The 21,212-nt window shown below is 42.8% G+C and overlaps 1 long non-coding RNA gene across 2 annotated transcripts in view; it reads right to left on the reverse strand.

The window, feature by feature from the left end:
• Nucleotides 1-21,212, reverse strand: part of LOC116449564 — a 42,930-nt gene that overhangs the window by 19,570 nt on the left and 2,148 nt on the right. Inside the window, exon 1 of one of the 2 annotated variants that reach the window (XR_004242438.1) lies at nt 7,872-8,207. The exons of the other annotated variant lie outside the window; for it this stretch is intronic. This is a non-coding gene — a long non-coding RNA (uncharacterized LOC116449564). Of the gene's footprint in view, nt 1-7,871; nt 8,208-21,212 lie in introns of those variants that run through there. 2 annotated transcript variants of the gene reach the window in all.

Below are 21,212 nucleotides of genomic sequence, written 5' to 3' on the forward strand. Positions count from 1 at the left end.
TCTTCAGCACGTGCAGCTGGGGCTGCCTGGCACACGGCAGTCACGGAGCCCTGCGCCGCTTCGGCAGAGCCTCCACCACCACCACTCCATCCCACTCTCCTTGAAACACTCCTGAAAACAAAGACTCAGCTCAGACCTGCCAAGTCTCCTTTATTTGGATGGAAACTCACTCACGCTTGGCAGCAGCTTGGTGCAATTTGAAGCTGGCTCAGACCTAAAGTGAAAAGATTAATGGGATATTTGAAATCTCACTCCCATTTCTCCTCAGATCTCACTTATGTAAAAGCTCTGATGTTGGTTGCTGAGCTCCTTAAAACATAATCTGCACAATGTGCCACAGTAAATAAACAGATTTAAACAGCAAGTCTGTTTAAAAGGAGTTTATTTAGAAAGCACACGCATCACTAAAGAGAGCTTACTTCTTATCTAACTCCAAGCACTTTGGAGGCAATCCTTCAGGGGTGTCCTGCAGGCAGGGCCAGATTAATTTTGTTTGCAGCAATTATTTTCAGGATGCTCTCCACTCATATTAAGAGGCTGAAAGTTCAGTTAGCTTCTTGGCTTGGGGATTAGAGAAAAGCTGGAGACATTAAAAAAAACTTTGGGCCGAACTTCCCCAGCAGTGTGTCCTTCCCTTCCCTGCTGGGGCTGATTGGCCTTCAGCAGGGGATGCAGTGAGAGGATCTGATGGACCACAGCTTCATCATTCTCAGCAGTGGCCTCACCCACACAAGTTGAGACCTCCAAAGAGTGCCTGAATTTACTGAACTCCCACATGCACATTTACTTGTCCAAGAGGAAGAACTGGAGTTGTTCTTCCTGCCAAGAGGCTGGAGAGGACCTCAGCAATCAGCCACAGACATGTTCTGAACACCAGCTAGCACAGGACCAGCCACACCATCCATTTTTGAAATCCAGACCTCACCCCAGTGACAAGTTGTACCATTCGCACATAAATCCCAAGTGTCCAAGTTCAAATAACAGACAGCGCGTGGTCAAAAGCCTCTAGCAACACTTCAGGCCAGCAGAGACTCTGAATTCCCTCTGGAAATCAGGGGGAAATTGATATTCTTCCTCACTCTGGACGTGCCTGAAGGATCCCATTGAAGCCTGCTTATGGTCACCATAGGCTCTAAACCCTCGAGAGGAAGGGGGGTTTGGATTGAAAGGAAAGATGACAACCTCAGCCTGTGAGATTCCTTCCTGCCTTCCTGGTTTTCTGTGCCCTGTACAAAACACCAGGCAGCACTGCCCAACTGATTGAGGCAGCTCCTGAACGTTGCTTTATCTTTTCTGCTGCCAAAGCCTGTGGCTGCAGATCTGAGTGCACCCTTGGTACCAGGCTGCTGCTGCCTATGTGCCTCTGGAGTAGGGAATCACCAGCTACAGCAAACAGCAACTGTTGTACAAGTGGTTTAGTGTTTCAATAGTGGCAAAAATACTTGAGAAAGTAGGTGCTTCCACTGTTTCAGGAAATTAATTCCATGTGGCACTGTGTTACCCCTCTTGCCAAACGCAGCATTGTGAAAGTGCATTGCAAACACTGAGTGTCTGCTGTGAGCATCAGAACACACTTAGACCCTATTTCATGTGTAACCCTTGGCCCACGAAACACGAGGCTGATGGCTGAGGGGTGTGAAGAAACAGTCCCCACAGCAACTGAGGAATAAAAGCAAAGAGCTGCATCCAAACTACACAGCCCTCTGGCAGATCAGCAGGAGTGGGATGCCCATCATGACACCCCCTCTCACTGGAGAGGACAAAGTGTGGCCCAGGAGATGGCCACCCTGCTAGTTCTGGGGGTCAGTGCATGGAATACTGATCAGAAGGTATCATGCAAATTAAAAAATCACTTCATTTGCTACGTTTGCACAGTAATTTTGAAAAGCCACAATGCTTTGGCATCTGTCCTCTGCAGCTTGTTTTTGTCCTTACAAAAAATTTGTCCTACAAATGTTTCCACTGTAACATTCCCCAGTGAGTATTTCTTACTACTACAAGCACAAAAAGCTGGATTAAATGTTGAATGGGATTCTCAACACACAAACAATGAGGCTGCTGAGCACAGGCTGTTTTTCTTACATTATTATACTAGTAACTTTCTTGGAAGCCCTTTTGGCTTTCAGATTTAAGGCATACAGCACAGTTCCTCCTGCCTGCAGACAGAAAGGCTGAGCTGAAGTCTGTCTGCCTCTAATTTGATTTTAGCATCTTTACACATTAGATTATTTACTGTAACAAGGGACAGACATTCAGACAGACCCATTGTTCAAAAAAATCAAGTCAAACATCTTAAAGCCATCTCTGGCCACGTGAAATAATTAGATTAAAACACTCTGTAAAAGCAGAGGCCAATGACACTGAGCTATGCCATTATGGCATTTCATAGATGACTTGGTCAAATAAAGAAATATCATGATTTTTCCACTGCAGCATCACATCTCTGGGTGATGCTTTCTATGAATTTTCAGTGCCATGAGCCTTTCCACTCTCAAGGTGACAGCATTATGTGCTCTGACGCCTCTCACCGTTACCCTACACGTTTCAGTGTCTGCAAGCTGGCAAACACAACAGTTTGTACTTTGGATTTAATGCTGCAAGTCCAAGTTGTTCAGTTCCAGGGAGAGAAATACCCTCCAAACCTGCTGCTACCAGTAGTATCCCCAAACACCACTTGTGTGGTGAGCTGAAAGAAAAAATGCAGGATTTCTAGTCTTTGGCCTCTCATTTTCACTCAGTTTCCTAAAATGACACAGGACTAGCACCAGAATTTTGCAGGGAGCACACAGAAGGCACTGAGCAGCCACCCTGAGCCAAGGCAGCACACGGAGATGTAAAACTGCACATAAATTGCGTTCCGATGAACCCCTTCAGTGGAAGGTTTTGGACCCTGGAATTACTGTGCTTTAGGCCCTTGAATAAACTCAAATATCTGGATTCCAGCTACCTGCTCATTCTTCCTGGACATTCTTCCTGTGGCATCCCTGCAGCAGCTGCAGCTTCTTCCAGGGGTGTTTGGGGACCACCCAGCTCACTGAGCACCAGGTTTTTAGTTAGTTACAGGAAAGAGTAATACATCCAAATGAACACACAAAAGCGATGTGTACAGCCCCTTTTTCTTCCTTACCTGACACATTTCAGCTTCTGAAAGCCTCTCCAATTCCTGCAGTGATATCCCCAAGCACAGCTGCTCATTTGTGCTTACATCACCTGTATTTCTAGGTAGGGTCTGTTTTGTAAACCAGATACTTTTGAGCCCATTTCCTTAATTCTGCCAGACTGGCAATTATATCCATTCATCTACTGACTGTTCCCACACTCCCTGATGTATTTTTTTCAAGACTGTAGCATCTTTGTATCTATCAGGAATAACAGGCTGTTCTGAATTAGTCAATCCACCCAACACAGCAATACCTAAAACATTATCCCCAAATTCTTTATGACATACATAGCTTCTTTTAGCAAATAAATTTTTTGACAAAGCCAAATAGCAATGTGGCACAGACCTCTTGCTGACATCACCCAACCTTGAAGTTTCTTTGTATTGTTTACTGCTAGTAGGCAAAAGTCTTCCACAGAGCAAAACACGAGTAGTAAGAAGTTCCAATAGGAGCATAAGACTTGAGCTGACAATGAGTAATTTCCCCCTTGGGGAACACAGGGAACAATACAATACAATGAGTACAATAAGTTCATGATTTGTATCAATAATGCAGCAGCAAGATGTCAAAGCTTTAGGTGTTATAAATTCAAAGACACAAAAGAAGAGCTCTCTATAAACAAAATTTCTGAAATGCTTCATTATGTGACTGTGCCGGAAATAGGCACCGAGGTGCCTTTCTGGCTGTGTAATAGGATTTATACCTGCAGCAATCCAAGCAGCACTGAGACACATCTGCTTCTTTCTAATGGCCTCTGCTAAGGCAGCCCTGGAGAGTCTTGTTCAGAGCAAGACGCTGTCACAACTGTTATTATCCTGAACCATAGCAGACACCGACCCCCTGGCCTAAACCTGAAGTCCTGAAGCAGCTTGCTATAAGTTTGATGAAACTGTGTGCAGCCAGGGAGGGGGTCAGTGAACCAAAATCTATAATCCTTTATGAAACATGCAGTCCTCTGCAGCTTTCAGAATTGTCTGAAGAAAAAATCTGGTACAAAAAGCCAAAATGTCACACATTAAAAGTGTGCAGCTGTAGCTTGTTAACAGAGGTTGTTAACAGAGGTTGTTCACAGACCTTTAAGCAGGTAACAGACATGAACAATTTTCTGGACAAGGTAAGACATGCAAACGTGGTGGCTTACAAGTATGTTCAAAGAGAGCCTTTTCCTATTTTTAAACAGTGTCCCAACCATATATGAAAAATTCCTGACTGGATCCTTCAAACACAAGTGACACTTGAAAGCTGGCACGTCTGTCCAGACCCTGCTATAAAGGGCCCACTGGAATTTACCAGTTCTCTTTTCTGTGTTACCACCAGCACAAAACCATCAGAGAATCCAAATGCACGTTGCAGCAGCCAATCCCCCTCCCTGCACTCCAGAATGCATAACCTGCGTTTGGACTATAAAGCTTTGGAGCAAGAACTGAATCTTTTCCTTTTAACTTTCACAGAGTAGTTAGTATAATGAGGTCCAGGAATGCTGATTCTACCAATTGCCATAAAGCAATTAAAATCCTGCCATGACTTCATTCAGTCTTTTTGCTACTGATTTACTACAATCAGCTCTAAAGTCCTCATGAGTCTGCCTGTGAGCATTAACAAATCTCAGGAATAGCAACACAAATCCTAGAAAAGACAAACATCTTTTGATATCTTGAATGTTAGAGATGTTCCTCTCCATAGAGCAGTGATAATGAGTTGAACAAAAACCATCTGAGTGAGCCCCATGAAATGAAAGAATACCTTTAGGCAGGCACTTCTCAAGATTTTTCTTTTGGGCTTTTTAAGCTCTTCTCCACATTCAAAGTTGATGCCAAGTTTTGAGAACCCTTGTCTAGATGGATCAGCCCATTCCTGTCTGTCCCCATTTCCACATCACCCTTACAGCACCACAGCTGGAAGGACATGGCTCTGTTTATCAGTGGCTCTTCAGATGAAAAAATTAAGACATTTTCTTCACATCAGCTGAGTGGTTTGAACTCTGGAGAGGGAAAGGCAGGTGTGCTAAATTCCATTTACATTACCAGCCTACTATTCCTACATTACCAGCCACACAGTTTTTAGCATTAGGCATTTGATTTTTTTGGGCCAATTATTCTGTTTGTGGTTCATGGTCAGCCCTTTCAGCAGGAGCATCAAGAGCCACTCAAGAGCATTTGGGTCATCACCCTCCATGCACAGCACCAGGCACCTACAGCTCCTACTCCAGGAATAAGATAGACAACGTGGAGAGTACTTTTGTGAGCTCTGCCCTAGGTTTTCACTTGTTCACTAGTGTCTGCACAGGTTTTATGCGACTTTTTACTTAAGAGTACAATAAAAGTAGTTACCATAGCAATTTTCACATTACTTGATGCTTGTGCTACCTCTGAGAGTCAAAGCAACTTTTAATAGAAATTCTTACCAACACACCATGTGAATCTTCTCGGTTTTTTTATAGTTTTGGAGGAAAGAAGAGATCTTAAACCTCCTGAGATTTCAGAAACATGTTGAGAAGTGGTGCCTTTGTTTCAAGGGCAACACTGTCTACTGCACAGTAGAAACTCAGTGCATTTCAGAGGAGACAGAAGAAAGTGGCTCATTCCAGAAGTATTCATCATCCACAAAGAAGATGGAAAAATGTCTGCCAAAAAGAACCTCTTGCTCCTTCAAAGATACAGCATGCTTAAAGAGAAGTTTTGTTTCCATGGTGACTGAATTTGGAGTAAGAACATCCCCTGCATCAGACATTGCTAAATCAAAAATCCAGTTGCCTTTGTTCATGCAGAGAGCTGGGTTTTTAACCCTGCCTTGCCCAAACAAACAATTAATTAGTGTTTTGCTCTCTAATTTTGCTGTGTAAAGCTTATTTTTGTAAATGAAGCAGGAAAAAGCAAGAAGGTAGAGCTAAATATGAGAAACCTGATCTTGCAATCTTAATAATTAGAAATAGCTCTAGTTTTCAATAGCATACCAGCATTTTTTAAAAACGCTTATTAAAAATATCAGCAACAAGTTGTCCATGAAATGCAGTTACCATCACGCCCAGGCCAATGACGTACAAGCTCTTCTTTGTTTTCCTTTCCTCTCAGATATAACAGATAACCCTCCCTCAATCAATCTCACTCTTACTGAGGAATGGGAAGAAAAGGATCTGCTCTGGGAAGGTGTCTCTGGTGATGTGCAGCGATCCATTTTTGCTGCTGAAACTGAAGGTCCAGTTTTAGCACTTGGGTTTCGGTTCACTGAAAGAAAGATCTGAAACAGCCACTAAAGCTGGGCCCCTTCCTGGGAGCTGTAAAGGATCTATGTCCTACAAAAGTTATGGGAGCAATATGGCAGTTAAAACAAAAATAAGTCCAGAGTGGCTCAATATACAATAATAAATAAATTGTGCTTGAGATGCAGAAACCAGAGTTAACTTAAAAGGCTACTTTACAGTTGCTCTTGCTTTTCTGCCAACATTTGCCAAGTTGCACAATTCTCAGTGTAGAGAAATTTTTTTTTCTGCCCAACAAAATGCTCCAGCATTTCTTTCTATATTAAAGAAACAATGCCAGCTGCAAGCAAGAAACCCAGTAAAACAATGGACATTGGATGTTTCCATTTAAATGTATCTGAAGGATGAGAGTCATCATTACTGAAGTTGCACAGCTCTTTCTATTATAAGGCCCTTTGTCAGTTATTTATGCTGTTGCCAAGCTCTAGGGTGAAAGTTTACACGCTGGGCACATGCGTCCAGCAGCTTCTTTTTTTTTTAATTTTCAGCTAAAACAATACAGCTGTTTCTGAATCAAAATGAAGGAGGCAGTGTGCTGCTTTGCCCACAATAAAAAGCTTTCAACCTTCACCGCATTTGGCTCTGCCCACCCTGCAGTTGGGAACACAACTCAAAGCTTTGGCAGCTACTGGCACAATAACACCACTTCCCACCATCTCCACAAAAATCGACCTAAATTTAGCCACTTTGCTAGCTTTGGGAAAAAAAACCTCCACTGGTTGTGCCTACAAAAATAAGGATTCAGGATCTTTTTCCTGAAGAGTTGCACTCTACATTTTAAGGCCAAAGTGCAATCTTTTGTTTGACTACTGTCAACAGTCCTGTGTTGCACACAACCAAGCAGGCAGGAGCCTGACACTGAATAAAACATCTCGCTCTCACATCCCTTGGCTCTGACTGCTTTTCAATAGCATGCTGCCCATCAGTAATTCTCACCAGACTGAATGTAAAAACAAACAAAAAGAGAAAGGAACAGAAACCATCAAGCCCGATTAACTTGAAAATTCAAAAGGTTCTTCATCAATTTCTGAAGGTAGGAATTTCTCACAACCAGCTTCAGCAGAACCTGCCATATGAGAAACGCTCAAGGCTTTATTTTCATTTGGAGCAGCAAAATGAGTATTTCAATTAACTTTGTGTGCAAAAACTACAGTTTTAAGTCCTCCCAAAAATAATGTTCATCTACTTTTATCAAGTTAAATGAAATGTTTTCATTCAAATGCTGCCTACAAACAAGCCTTATTAAGTCAAATCTTGTGATAGCAACAGTTTAAGTCTTCAGAACGCAGGATGATGAATTGACTGCTCTCAGCTCACTTAACAACAGGTGTGTAACAAGGTGGAACCAAGGGGTCTCTGGAGATCCCTGCCTCTCTCAGATGGCTACTGAATGTGGCTAACACCACATACCTCACTCCCAGGCAGTAGTAGCTAGATGAAATTAGTCTTACCTGAAGATTAATTTATTAAAACCACTGGATATCAACCACTTCTTCTCCCAAGATAAGGAACTGCAGGATGAAAGCTTGGCTCTCCTCTGTTCTGCCTGTGCTCATGGCCCGATGTCAGGGATTCCAGCTGCCAGTATCAGCTTGACTTGTGTTGCTTTCATCATACTTTAAAGGGTTTTCTTTAGAACTGCAACATGAAACACTTGAATACATGAAATTCAGTAACAGTTTATTAGCACTGAGAAGCATTTCTGGATCCTGCACCGTTAGGGCCTGGGAGGAGGAAAGGTTTCCACCACGTCACAAAGTGCGGAAGGGGTCCGGGGTAGGGATATGGCCCTTTTACAAGTCTCAGTCACAACTGTCACCTTTAAAAAGATAAAAGAAAGGAAGCAAATAAAACCTCTTTCTCTCTATACATGCCACTAATGTGCAAGCACGTGCCACAACTCCACTGCAAGGGAGCAAAACCAATCCATTCCATTGGTATGCGTAGGCACAAAGTGAATTTTGCCTCTAATTTCCACCACAGGGGTTCAAGCTACTCTGTCTCTCAGCCTCTTGCTCTGATCCTGTGACTTGAGCTCCTTATGGCTGTCCACTTTAAAATGAGAGCTGGATCTTTTGTTTTATATTCCCAGTCAAATAGCGCCAGGTAAGGGTAAATCCAGCATTGATATGCTGATCTATTTTGAGGTAGGCATTGTATCACAAGCTGATGTTCAGATTAAAAAATTATTAAGTTTTCTTTTTATCCCAATCTGCTACACACAGACAGACTAGAAGCTCAGGGTTGTCCCTTTCATCCCCAATTTATGTCACAAGAAGATGACAAAAAAATTAGAAATATTCAGCACAGCATTCTTTTAGGCTTTCTTTTCCACTTTTCCTAAGTTCCATGTACTTGAACAAGGAGATGAATACATCAAGCACTAGAGCTTAATAAAGATTTCCAATTACTATGTTTTCCTCTTCAATCTTAAAACTGACATTTATGATTTAAAAAAAAAAAAGTTATTAGAAGGTTCAAATAGAAGAAAACATTTGAGATCCATTGTACATAAGCCAAGAATTTAAAATATGAGACTCGGAGGAGAGGAGCATTGTAATTTCAAATCAACTAAACCCAGCGGTCAATAGGTTATAAATTGCTAAATAAGATGCCTGTTCCTACAAGCTCTCTCCATGATTTACTCATTAGCACTTAGGAAACAATAAGAATTTGTGAACACACTCAGCAGAGCCTGTTCCTCACAGCAGCCTCTACAAGCCTCTGACAACTGGCCCTTCTGAAGGATGAGGGCAGGATGGCAAGCAGCGAGCTGGAAATGGAGTTTTGTGTCACTCAGCCCTATCAGAGCCCGCAGACTGCAAGGAATGAGATGGCTTTGAGCAGTGCCATATCTCCAGCAGCCCTTCAGCCTGTCAGCGTCTTGGCACGGGCAGCCAGCAATTCCACAAGAGCCATTACTCGTCCTGCAGATCCAAGAGGCTTTCCAGGCTTGCTGGTGCTCTCCTTCCAGTTATTCTGATCCCCAGAGCACTGTGATTTTCTGCCAATTCTGCATACACTGCTGTTTCCAAAAATTCCAGTTCAATGTTTACACGTGTTTCACAATGATCACTCTTAACAACCATTGAGAGAGAGACAATATTACCATGTTTTAATTTCCTACGAACTGCTGGCTAAGGCTGCATAGAAAGTTGTGAGTGCCAGATGGTCCAATTTATTTTATTTATTCTTTCAGCATCTTTATGGAGTCATAGGCACTTTACACATTTTGCCATTTAAAATCATAAGCGCTTTGCCATCACCCCCAAAACCCTGCCAACTGCCTTGGCTGTTACCTTTGCTGTATCACCAGTACCAGTCAACACCACAGGGCTGCCAGCACCATGGCTGAGGCGCAGTTAAGAGAACTGCAAACCCCAAACTGAAACACCTCTTAGACAAACTGACTGCCAAGGAAAGCAGGATCAGTCACATCTTTTACTGGGAAATGCTCTCACTGGCCATGGACAGTGAAAGTCAAGTATACAAAGCACAGAACAGTCAGCAGCATTTACTTTGCCACAGCTCAGATAATGACATATTTCATAGAGACAAGCAGAAACACTGGGAGCTACTATTTTTATCTCCCATTGGCTCTAGCTTGGTTGACTCAAGAAGATGGGTCACTGAGATCAATCACTGATAAATAGTGGAAGGACCATCAGCTGGAAGTGATCCCCTTGATAACAGACAGGAAATACTGATATATTCCTATCTTACTTTGAACTCTGCCTGTAAAGAAAGACTTCTTGTCAACAGCCAACTTAAAAAAAACCCCCAGAAAGTTATGAAAAGGACATTTGAATTCACAGCTCCAATCTGCAAATGTGGAGGTAAATAGTGAATGTTTTTCTGAGCAGCAGTGGGCTGCAGCAGTTTGCTGAGGCAGGATCTACCTCCCCATCCAAGAATAATGGAAAATGTTTACTAGTCTTTTAATTTCAGTACCTTTTATTTTCTGTCTGAGAATTCCCATGACAGATCCCACAACACAGAAGAAAAGCTGCTTTCCAGCCAGTTGCAAATCTAGCCAACATGAGAGTGGGATCCTTTACCATCTGCTACCTGGAAGCAGTTCAACATGCCTCATTTCTGCAGGAAAAATTATGAAGGCAATTGTTGTGTTACTCACAGTTATATTTAACAACAAAAACTCTAAAAGATCATTTTCACCCAGTCCCAGGCTTCCTGGAGCCCACTGTCATAGCTGTCTCTCTTCCCAGGCACAACTTGTTCTGGAACTGTCCTCACCCTCTCGGTGGCCAGACCTTCTGCGTGTTACCAGCTCCAAACCCAAACAGTTTCTCTGCCTGCTAATTTGGGGGCAGCTAGAACAGAGTCCTAGTCAGAAGGCTGTGACAAACATCCCAGTAATTTAAAAAAATCCAGTTATTTTATTTGGGATTTTAATTGGATTTTTTCTTCTTTAATTCGTTTTGGCACTTACGGAACTACTAGACTTTAGAATTAATTGTTTAATGCCATGGAGAAAGCAGGCAGCTATGTCACTGAGGCCATCAGCCATGGAGAGCATCTGGTTTTATTATTCATTGTGTCATTTCAGTTATCTTTTGTCACCTTTGTTGCTCAAGTCACTTTACTGTGCTGTGCATTTACCCAATAGTCAACCAACAGAATTCTTTCCTGCCATAAGACAAAACAATGTCACAATTCAGGCCAGTCACTCAGGAAGAGGAACAGCTTCCACTTGGTTTATATGGAAAACAGTAATTTGGAACAGCCTTAACATGTGAAATATCTCAGATCAGATAGCATAATTATCAGCCTGTGCTCCTTGGAGGCCAGTAACTTGTTCAGCATCTCACGTAGTAAGAAAGCTTGGCTCCCTGAAAAAAAGTGCTAATGAACTAAAACTCCATTTTGAAAAAACAGTATCTGCACAGGAGAGTTGAAAGAGTTGTTTTTTGGGGTTTTATTCTGAAGCATTTAATTTATTTGAACAAAACACCTCATTCTAGCTGTAATTACAGTTTGACCAACTATACTGCTGCTTCCCAGGGAACTACAGATCTGCAGCACAGAGTCAGCCACAGTGCCTGGATGAACTTTCTCCCCCACACTCCCCCAGCTGTTTCATTTTTCGGGAAGAGCTCTAAATCAGCTGTCTGACCAGCCTTCTCCAGTTAAGCCATACTGGATACAGCTTTACAGTCCAATTGCAAATCCACTGCCCGGGGAAGCTGCTAATCCAGAACCCTGCAGCTGTATCATAATCTGAATTAACACCTCTGAACTGCTGAAGATGTAGAAATATTATTACTCATTTGATAGATGATTGAAAGGAGTTTTCAAAGCAGGCAAAGTCAAAGCGCTGTGTACATGTTATTTCTTGAGACTTTTTATGTAGATGTCACTGGGAAGAGTAGGGGAATAGAACAGGGATCAGTAGCTTCCCAGCTCAGACCATTCCCTCACAGGACTCCTGGGTTGCAAAGAGAAAATAACTTCTTTTTAATGTAAAGACAGCACTTAAATGACTCTTCCTGTAAGCATTGAGCAGGTGTTTAGAGATTACCTCAGTTAAATGGTCATGGAGAATGGAATAAGGAGAGCAGTGCTGAGATCTGTCTTCCTGTTGCACAGGAAGGATGATTTGGGGGTCGTTTCTAGACAAGCTACAGTTGAGCCTGGGTGTTATTTAGTCAGGAATCCTGAAAAACCCTTCAGTTGCTGTGTGGGGGTGGCAGAGGAGTGCAAGTATTTGGAGCCAGGTGCGTTACAGCTGAGGCCTCTCCCTCTGCCCCATCCCTGCACCCTCGGAGGAGCCAAGACTGGCACAAGGTGACTGCAGGAGAACACCAGAGACACGGGCATTGTGCTCTTTGATTCAGAGACAGCTCCCAGCAGCTGGCACTGTGGGGTCCCAGGAACCCCCACTGCCACATCTGCCAAAGAATACCCAGTGCAGGATCCCTGAGGATCTCAGAGCCCCTGGATCATATTGCCACCATGATGGAAAATTAAATCATGCTCAGAATTGCAGAACAGGAAAGCATTATCTGTTGTACTGGTATTATAGTGGGCTTCACTTTATCCTTTCAAAAATCCTCGTGGGCATCAACTTCACGATCTTTCCCACTGCTAGTACAGTCCAAGTAATGCAGCTTTGCATGTGGGACATTTTCTGTGATTCAAGGAGCCACCCTTGCCTCCTGGCATAGCCCAGCAAAACCCACAGCTACCAGGGCTCTGGGACAACTGCAGCTCTTGCAAGTGTGACATTCTGCCTTGGGGAGGGAGAAAACCCATCTACCACACAGTGACTGTATCTCCCAAACACATCTTCTCCTGGGGTGGACTGGGCAGACAGATCTGGGTTCTGTTCCTAATAAAAGGCTGTTGCTCCCACACAAGTCTCTCTCCAAAGACAATGGGAAGGCACCATCTCTCCAGAAATGCCACATCCTCAGGCCACACTGGGGCACTTCTGGGATATCTGATCCATAAGCACCAAGTCTGAATGTATAATCTGTGTTGGCCTGTCTTCACAGCTCAGGGGGATGTCACAGGAGGAAAGCATGGTAGAAAGGAATATTTTCAACAAGTGGCTGGGCTGTGGCAGGGGGAGCAGAGTGGTGGAAGGGGGTGTTTCTGTGTCTCCAGCCCATGGGCGCACAGCCATGAGGGATCCAGAGCTCAAAGGATAACCCTCTCCAGGGGAACCTGGCTGCTGGCTGGGCTCTTCTTGGAGCTGCAACTCTGCTGAGCCAGCCTAGAGTCAATGTCTATACACTCATACATGGTTTTGTTTTGTTCTTCTAGCTACAGGTGAGCATCTGCTCTGTTTTCAGAGAAAAAGGTATTTCCCACTAGCAGAAGCCAAATCTGTGGATGACAAAACCAGGCAGAACTAAGAGATCCTGAAATGCCCTGCCCTCTTACTCACATTAGTGCTCCTCTTGCAAACCAGCACTTCTCAGCAGTGAATGGAAATGTTTTAAGTCACATTCTGGACTTCAGTTACACGCACAGGGTATTGCTCACCTGCCATGTTTTGTCCCAATTTACCAGTTTGGACAGATCACCTTGAAAAGACCCTTCTGGTGCAGAGCAATGGCTCTGCTCAGAGCCTCCACACTCAAACACTCAGCCAGGCTGTTAGCTCAAATCCTCAGCCAAGGGGCTTGAGATCACATTGGGGTTTTTTTGGTTTGGGGTTTTTTTTGCTTTTAGTTCCTGAACATTTGCAGGACAAAAACATGATTTTCCCTCCCTGACACCTTCCTCGTGGCACAGCTATATCAGCTGCTCCTACATGCCTGTTAAAGTGTCTATAAAGAAAACTCGTGGTATAAAACAGCTGCACAAACACCTCTGGGGGATGTTTCACAACCACTGTTATATGTAACATCTCAGGCACAGAAGGAGCTACAGTTTTCACTATGTCAAACCTCATATTCTGCTCTCACAAATGGTGGAATAATTTATTTTGTCACAGTCTGATGAGGCTCCAGAGCCAACATTCCCCTGACCCACATACTCCCTTCTGAGCCATTCTGAGGGATGGATCTAAAGATCTGTATTTTTTAATTACTTTTTAGCCTGTGATTAAGATAACTTGGAATAAACTCAAGGGAAAATGAGGGGAGAAAAATTAACTCTTGAGAAAACCGCAAGTTGCTAACATGAAGTGTACTCATTTCTTAAATTAAAAAAGAAAGATGTTATGCCTCATCCCCTGGAGCTGCCTCCCCAGTCTGAAAGCCAGGCTGTACCATTTAACTTTTTGACTTCCTAGAAATTCAAAAATTTCCATTTGAATTCTGTGAACAAGTTTTAGCTGCTGACCCGAGCTCACAGAGCAGACATCTCTGTCTTGCCCTTTGTGAAACAACAGAGACACGGTATTACCTCACTCACCCTTCCTGTTTCATTTGTACTGCTTATTCCTTTTTTTAAAGATAAGAGTATCAATGATCACTATGTCAGCACTGAGATTTCTGGATTCTGGATGCAGTAGTAGCAGGGAGCTACAGCCAGACATGCTGAGCTGCAGAGACTTGAAGAATAGATACTTGTAGAGCCCAGAGGCATTGTTATTGGCAAACAAAATCAACAGGTGCTTCATGAATTCACATACATGACAGATACTCTATCTCTGGCAGAGTTCACACACGATAAAATAATTGATTTATCTCAGGGAAAAATGTGTTATTTTCTTCAGAAGCAAATGACAAAAGTTAATGATGCATCTGATGTTACATTGTTATTTTGATTTCTTTTTTAAATCAGGAAAGACACTTCTTCTGAATTAGTTTTATTTATAGCTGTTCAAACCAAACCAGACAGGAATTTAAATTGTGGAGTTTCAGATCTTTGTAGAAATCTCTAATTCATTATGCTACTTTGAACCAGGTTGGTTCAACTTCCCAGTTCTTCCATTCCTCAGAACTATACAGCACTCACCACAAACTCTGAAATCACCCAGCTCCAAAGACAGGCAGAGCAAGCCTGAATACAAGCCTGCAGTGCATTGCCTATGGAGGATGTAGCTGTGGTCATTTGACCACCAAAGAAACCCAGAGAACCTTCAAACTGTTACATTAATGCTGCCAACGTGACATTTCAGAAATACAGATGCTTTCTAAAGACACTGTTGAACACCAGTGTGCTTTGTGCCATTAACTCTTGTGGGAGCCCTCACTCCAAAGCACCTTGTCTTGGATTAGGGAAGGGTGATTTCCCTTTCCAACTATGCAGCTGGATGCCTCTATATCAGGTTTGCAGCAAAATCCCAAAGACATTGACCCAGTAGCCCAAAGTCCTGGTGATAAGACAGCTGTCTCCAAGTGGCAATTCCTGGCTTCCTCTGGCTGGATCATTCCATAAAAAGAAGTGACTTGGAACTCAAGGCAGACACCTTTCCACAACCACAGAACACATAAGAAACCTTCACAGAGGTTTGGCTTTTCTAACATTTAAAACACAGCACAGTCATGAGAAGTAGCTCTGTCCCTGTCTCCAGACATGGCTGCTCTTTCTCTCAGCATTTCAATGACCATGTTAACTTTCAGGTTTGTAAACTGTCTTTTCATCTGGGGGTGAATTAACCCCACCAACCTGGCAGCACATCAAACATTTAATAAACATAGACTCTTACACCCTCACCCTAAGCACTGTGTGTTGTCAGGCTTTAGCAGGACTTGGCCTTTTGCTTCTAATATTTAAATCTAGCTTTTAAAAAAAGAGGTAAGTGTTCAATTTAAAAGGTAATTCTGTAATCCTGTCTCATTTTATCCCTTGCTTTAAACAAAGCCTGATTTAACTGGACTGGTTTTCTTTTCCTTGCACCATTCAGAAGCACTTAGAACGTAGAGATGTCCAGGAACAGCTGGAGTGTGTGAAACCAAGTGCTCACTGTTTAATTTTTACTGACACTAATAACCCTGAATCCAGCAGACCAGCCTACAACTTTACTTGGAGAGACAGGCTATAAGAGAAGGTAATGGGATGGAGCATAAATGAATGAGGGGCTGTCCTCAATTAAAATTTGTAAAAAAATCAGGGATCATAAAAGTAGTAAAACAACAATTGATTTTACCACTGTGTACTGGCTGAGAGAAGGGAGAGTGTCATTGGCATGGAAGGATAGGAAATGATACTGCAGAAGTGAATCTGTGTAAAGCTATTGCAGGGGAAGCTGGAGAGAAGCTTGCTACTCAAAGGTTTTTCTTTGCAAAGATCAGGATTTCTCAGCAGACAGTAAATGTACCAAAAAAACCCCTATACACACTCTGCCTGCCACACCTGTTTCCATTATATCCATCAGGAAAAAAATATCAAGTCAAAGGCTCTATCAAACTTGTCAAAACAAGATGATGTTCCTCTGTGTCAGCCTCATCAATCACCGCTGACACTGCAGGAAATGCAGTACTCGGTTTCTCATGGATAATAAACACTTTTTATATCTGACATTGATTTCCCACTTGTCATTTTTGTATTAATACCTCAGCCCAAAATGGAAGAAGGAGAGTAAAGAAAGGCAGAGATGAGACTCTTAGTGGATGTATTTGTATTTGATGTTGCTGATAATAATAATGGCCCCATCTGATGAATAAGGTAAACCCTACTGGCCAGGACAATAGGTCTTTAGTGTTGTAAGGCTTTTATAAGGCCATCTATTTTAATCTTTTTGTCAGAGTTAGGAGAGGACATGAAAGATAATAAATAGATGTGGGAGAAACCTCTGGTTCCCAAACTAGTTATATATTTGTTCAAAGTTGAAAAGGCTGGCTACATCTCATTGTGTTTTGGGATTCATGATACTTTATCAGTGACTGCTGTGAATTAGGAAAATGGCTGTAAGCTTCTCTCCTATGGAGACAGCATTTGTAGAACTATACCCTGTGCTCTGCAAACACCTCAGTGTAACCTGGCCCTACATCCCCAAAACAAAGCTACGAAATCAAAACTCAGGTCACTAAGGCACAGGGCTCCTTGTGGCATTTCTGTGCTGAGATGCAGCAATAACCCACATCTGCTTTTGGCAGGATGTTTCACTTGGGGCAAATAACTCATCCTTGACTGCTGGGTTTTCCCCATCTGTATAGGAAGGAAAATTATACCTGACAGCAAGAGGGCAAACGTTTGTGAAGTGGTCAGAATTGTTCCGACAGACCTGGCTCCTGCCAAACGCAGGAAAATCAATTAATCCATCTCAGTGCCAATCCATCTCAGTTGCAATCAATCAAGTAATTAGCTGTCTGAATGCTATTTTCTATCGGTTACACATATATTTCTCACCTTGTTTTAAAACAAGCATGGTTTACTTGGGGGGAAGGGGTGTTGTAAACCCCACAAAAGACGGAAATTCAATTTCACGCTAGTTTTTCTCCCTCACAACATGTTTATTCATCTCTAATCTCTTTCTGGTATCAAGCCAGGCACCAGGGAAATGCACACTGAGGTTAATTTCTACACTCAATACCTTGATATCCTTTGAATGAAAGAACAGACCAAGTAATGATTAAGATGCAAACACGTGGCTTTTTGGGGAAGCAAACGGTTGGAAGTTGCTGTCAAACCACCCAAAAATGTTTCTGCTATGATTCTGGGCAGCTGGTGTGCTGTGGCTGCTGGTTATTGGAATAATCCTCGTCTTACTGCTGCCTCAGTCATCTTTTGTTTCTCCCACCATCAGTACAGGAGTTTTCACAGGAATGTGCTTTTGTTCTGTGTCTTGTTTTACATAAAGGGTCCTTAATTCAGGCTGCTACATGCTAAATATTAATGTTTAGCACTTTCATGTCTTCCATTATGGTCATTCTATGTTGGCTTGTGCTGCTGTAAGGGAAAAACAATCAGCTGTGTGCCTCCAGGGTAATTCTGGTCTTCGCAGAAGGAAGAAACTGAAATTTAAATTCAACACCTCCTAAGCCAGGCCATTTCTGCTGACTCAGGTGTGTGTGTGATGAGCAGCTGCCCTGGGGAATCCAGCACTGCTCTCACACCCTCACACTCCCCCAGGTAGAGAAGAACCCTTCCTGCTCTATCCCAGCACAGAATCCAGGGACGGCTGTGCCAGGGCACGAGGATTTTACGGGGGCATCAAAGATGGGTGGTGCAGATGGGCTGGCAGCTGGAGTTACTATAAAAGCTGGACTATTAATGCTGCAGAGACCCCTACTTTAAAAAAGACCAAATCTGCAGCCCTGTGGTCTCTAACTCACAGCCTGGGGACCTATTTTCCCAGCAGATTCTTAAGAGGCTGTGGCACATAGCAAAGTCACAATAACCAGGGGAGACTCAGGATAAAGTGGCAGCACATAAAGGTAATTCAGCTATGTAAATAGTGCTCCAGGAAACACAATCCCTCTTCTTTAAGTGTGTAGCAGAAGGCTTCATTAAAAGTTTGTTTTGAAGTAATTTTTCTGCTCTTTGTTCTCTCTCAGTTCCTTTAAAGTTGTTTGGGCTTTTTTCCCCCTTGAAAACAAATCATACTTAGAATAAAGAGACCGCTGACCTACATTCTCACAGCTGTGTTATACTTAATTGTGAGACATGTCAAACGAAATTCAGGAGTGATCATCACCAAGACAGGCTGTGAAAACTCCTACTGCTCAAACTCCTGAGCCTCCCATTCGAAACCATCAGAATAATCTCTTTGAAAGATCCAAGCAGGATGTCCAATGACTGAATTTTTCTTTGGAGACACATCAGAGCAATGCTCCTCACCTGCTGCTCAGACCTCTTGGCACAGTCCCTCAGCTACTTGGCCACTCTCCTTTGCTGTGGTTTTGGTGCACTGCCAGCACCAAATAAACCTGTGAGTATGACAAAGTTCAAGTCGAATTTGAACCCCTTAAGCAAAAAGTTCCATAATCCATGAGTCTATCAGGTTGCAAATGTACACAGCTGATGTGAGAAAATCAAAGTTAGTGAAGACTTAGGAGATGCATCCAGTCCTATAGCTGAGAAGTGAAATATTGACAATGAAGTGCTGGAAGACTTTATTCCATTTGCTTATTTAGATAGTATTGTAAAAAAACCCCTCCAATTCCTTGCTCTTACATTAAAAAAAACACATTCAGAATGTGTTACAGAGTTCATGTTTAAGCAGACCTTTTCTTAAGACTGTATGTTTTTCCTTTGTGCAGCACCAGACACTCCAAAACACAACACAGGCTGTTAGTGAATTTCCAAGCTCATTTTAAGAGGCTTTTGCTTATATTGCATTATTTCTCTCTTCATTGACTGTCTCAGTGGTCTCTTGAATGAAACACCTGACACTCGCAGGGGTGGCGAATCTTCTAGCAAGCAGCGTACAAAAGATAATATTAAACACCAACTGTCAACTTTTTTTTGACCTCTGAGAGGGTGGAGGAAAAGGGTCTGTTTGTATGATGATGCAAAGTAAACACTGGGCATCAGGAATATTTGCTCAGCCAGTAACCAGGTACCACCACACCTGGAACAGGGAAGCAGCTGAGGCTGACAAGCTGCTTTTGCTTTCTTTGAGGGGGGCTTCAATCTGGAGAAGGAGGAAGCTATAAAAGAGAGCATGATTTAAAACAATCCCTTCAAGTGAGCAGCAGCCAGAGATGCTCACTGGATGGGATGAGTTGTGTGGGGAGTCTGTGGACTCAGATCTGAACCTGGGCCTCTGGGAGGAGCTCTGGGAGAAGGGGCAGGAGGCAGACAGGCCCCTCAGGGAGTGCTCTGAGCACTGCTGGTTGAGTGAAGGTGCTTGGCCTCAGCCAGCGAGGCCAGAAGCACAAAACAAACCTAGCTGGCCCCTCCACAGATTCTGGCACTGGCAATGCTCCGGGTGAGCATTTCAGTGAGAAAAAGCAACCCCTACTACTGATCTTGTGACTGTGCTGAGCGTCTCAGCCCAGAGGAGAACACTCATGCCTCAGCCCCACTGTCTCTCCCTTGCTCTGGCAGCTCATGAAATATCCTGTGGATGTTTCATCCTGTGAAACGTCCTCCCTCACCACTGCCACGATTTAAACTGCTGATTGCCCAGACATGGCTGCTAATGAGTCCCCTGGTATTTACAGACACTGTTCATTTGGAGCAGTGTTACCTCGTGGATAATTTTTCCAGCATAAGCACGACTGATGCACACCAGGGCATACCTGACAATCATTGTTTCTGTCACCCATTTGTACAATGACCACACTGAAAATTCAGGTGAAAAATGTCATTCTTGTTAGAGAGAGAACACAGCTCTGCCACGGGTGTACCAAGGAACATTGGTTTAGGTTATTTGAAAGTGGGATTTGTCCAACCTGTCCCGCCTTTCACCATATCAAAATTGACACCAACCAAAAGAAACTCATCTCTCTCACATTCATTTTTGAGAAGACTTGGTACATTTCTGCTGTTCTCCAGTTGTACAGCAGCCAGAACCAAAATAATTTTTTCAGCATGTGTAATAATAGTTTTAAACAGATTTCTCACGAGATATATCACTGTCTCAATAAAGAAAGGCTATTATTTTCTAAATACATTGCTCTGTATCCATATTTACCATCCTTCACCAAATCTATTTCATCTCTGTCAATTTTTAGAGTCCTCAGTAGACAACAACCAAGAAAGTTAATGGGAAATAGTTAATCCTAACAACGAGCTTCTCCATTCAGGATAGAACATGACAATAAATACTGATTTGGAGGAATTCCATTTCAAAACATCCCATCCTGTGCCTTACACCTACACCCAGTGGAGCAGCAGGGCCCAGGTGAGCGCCAGGTATGTTTTACATCCTTGTTCCTATTTCTGCCCCAGGAAAGACAAGGGCATTGCCTCCTGTGTGTATAAAATGAAGAGCACATCCTCCCATTTATGCCAGTCTGAGCCATCTCAGATAAAAATACTGAACCCAAAGCTCTGCTCAGATCTTACTCCTGCTGGATTTCCTGTTCAGTTTGGCTAACACAGGAGATTCCACTCGAATAAACAACCAAATATTGATATTTATGCAAATTGAACAAGCGGTGACGTAAACTTTTGAAGTTTGCTTGTGTGTGCTTCAAAACCAATAAACACTATATTTACTTTGAACCTTCTATCTCAAACACCAAGAAAAAGATGCCTTTCAAGTAAACAAATGTAATTCAAATCAAGACAGCACATGCAGTGTGAAATCTTCTACCACATCATAAGGCAGCAAGTACAGTATAGCTCAGCTGTACACCGCTAATGCCAAGATTTTGTAGTAAAAACATTGACAGACCCTTAATTATTATAGTGCCTCCTGGCAGTGCTATAATTAGATTGAACATAACTATTAGTCATCTTAATTAGTACACACATTCCTTGTT

The sequence above is a fragment of the Corvus moneduloides genome, chromosome 11, assembly GCF_009650955.1.
Source record: "Corvus moneduloides isolate bCorMon1 chromosome 11, bCorMon1.pri, whole genome shotgun sequence".
Classification (NCBI taxonomy): Eukaryota; Metazoa; Chordata; class Aves; order Passeriformes; family Corvidae; genus Corvus; species Corvus moneduloides.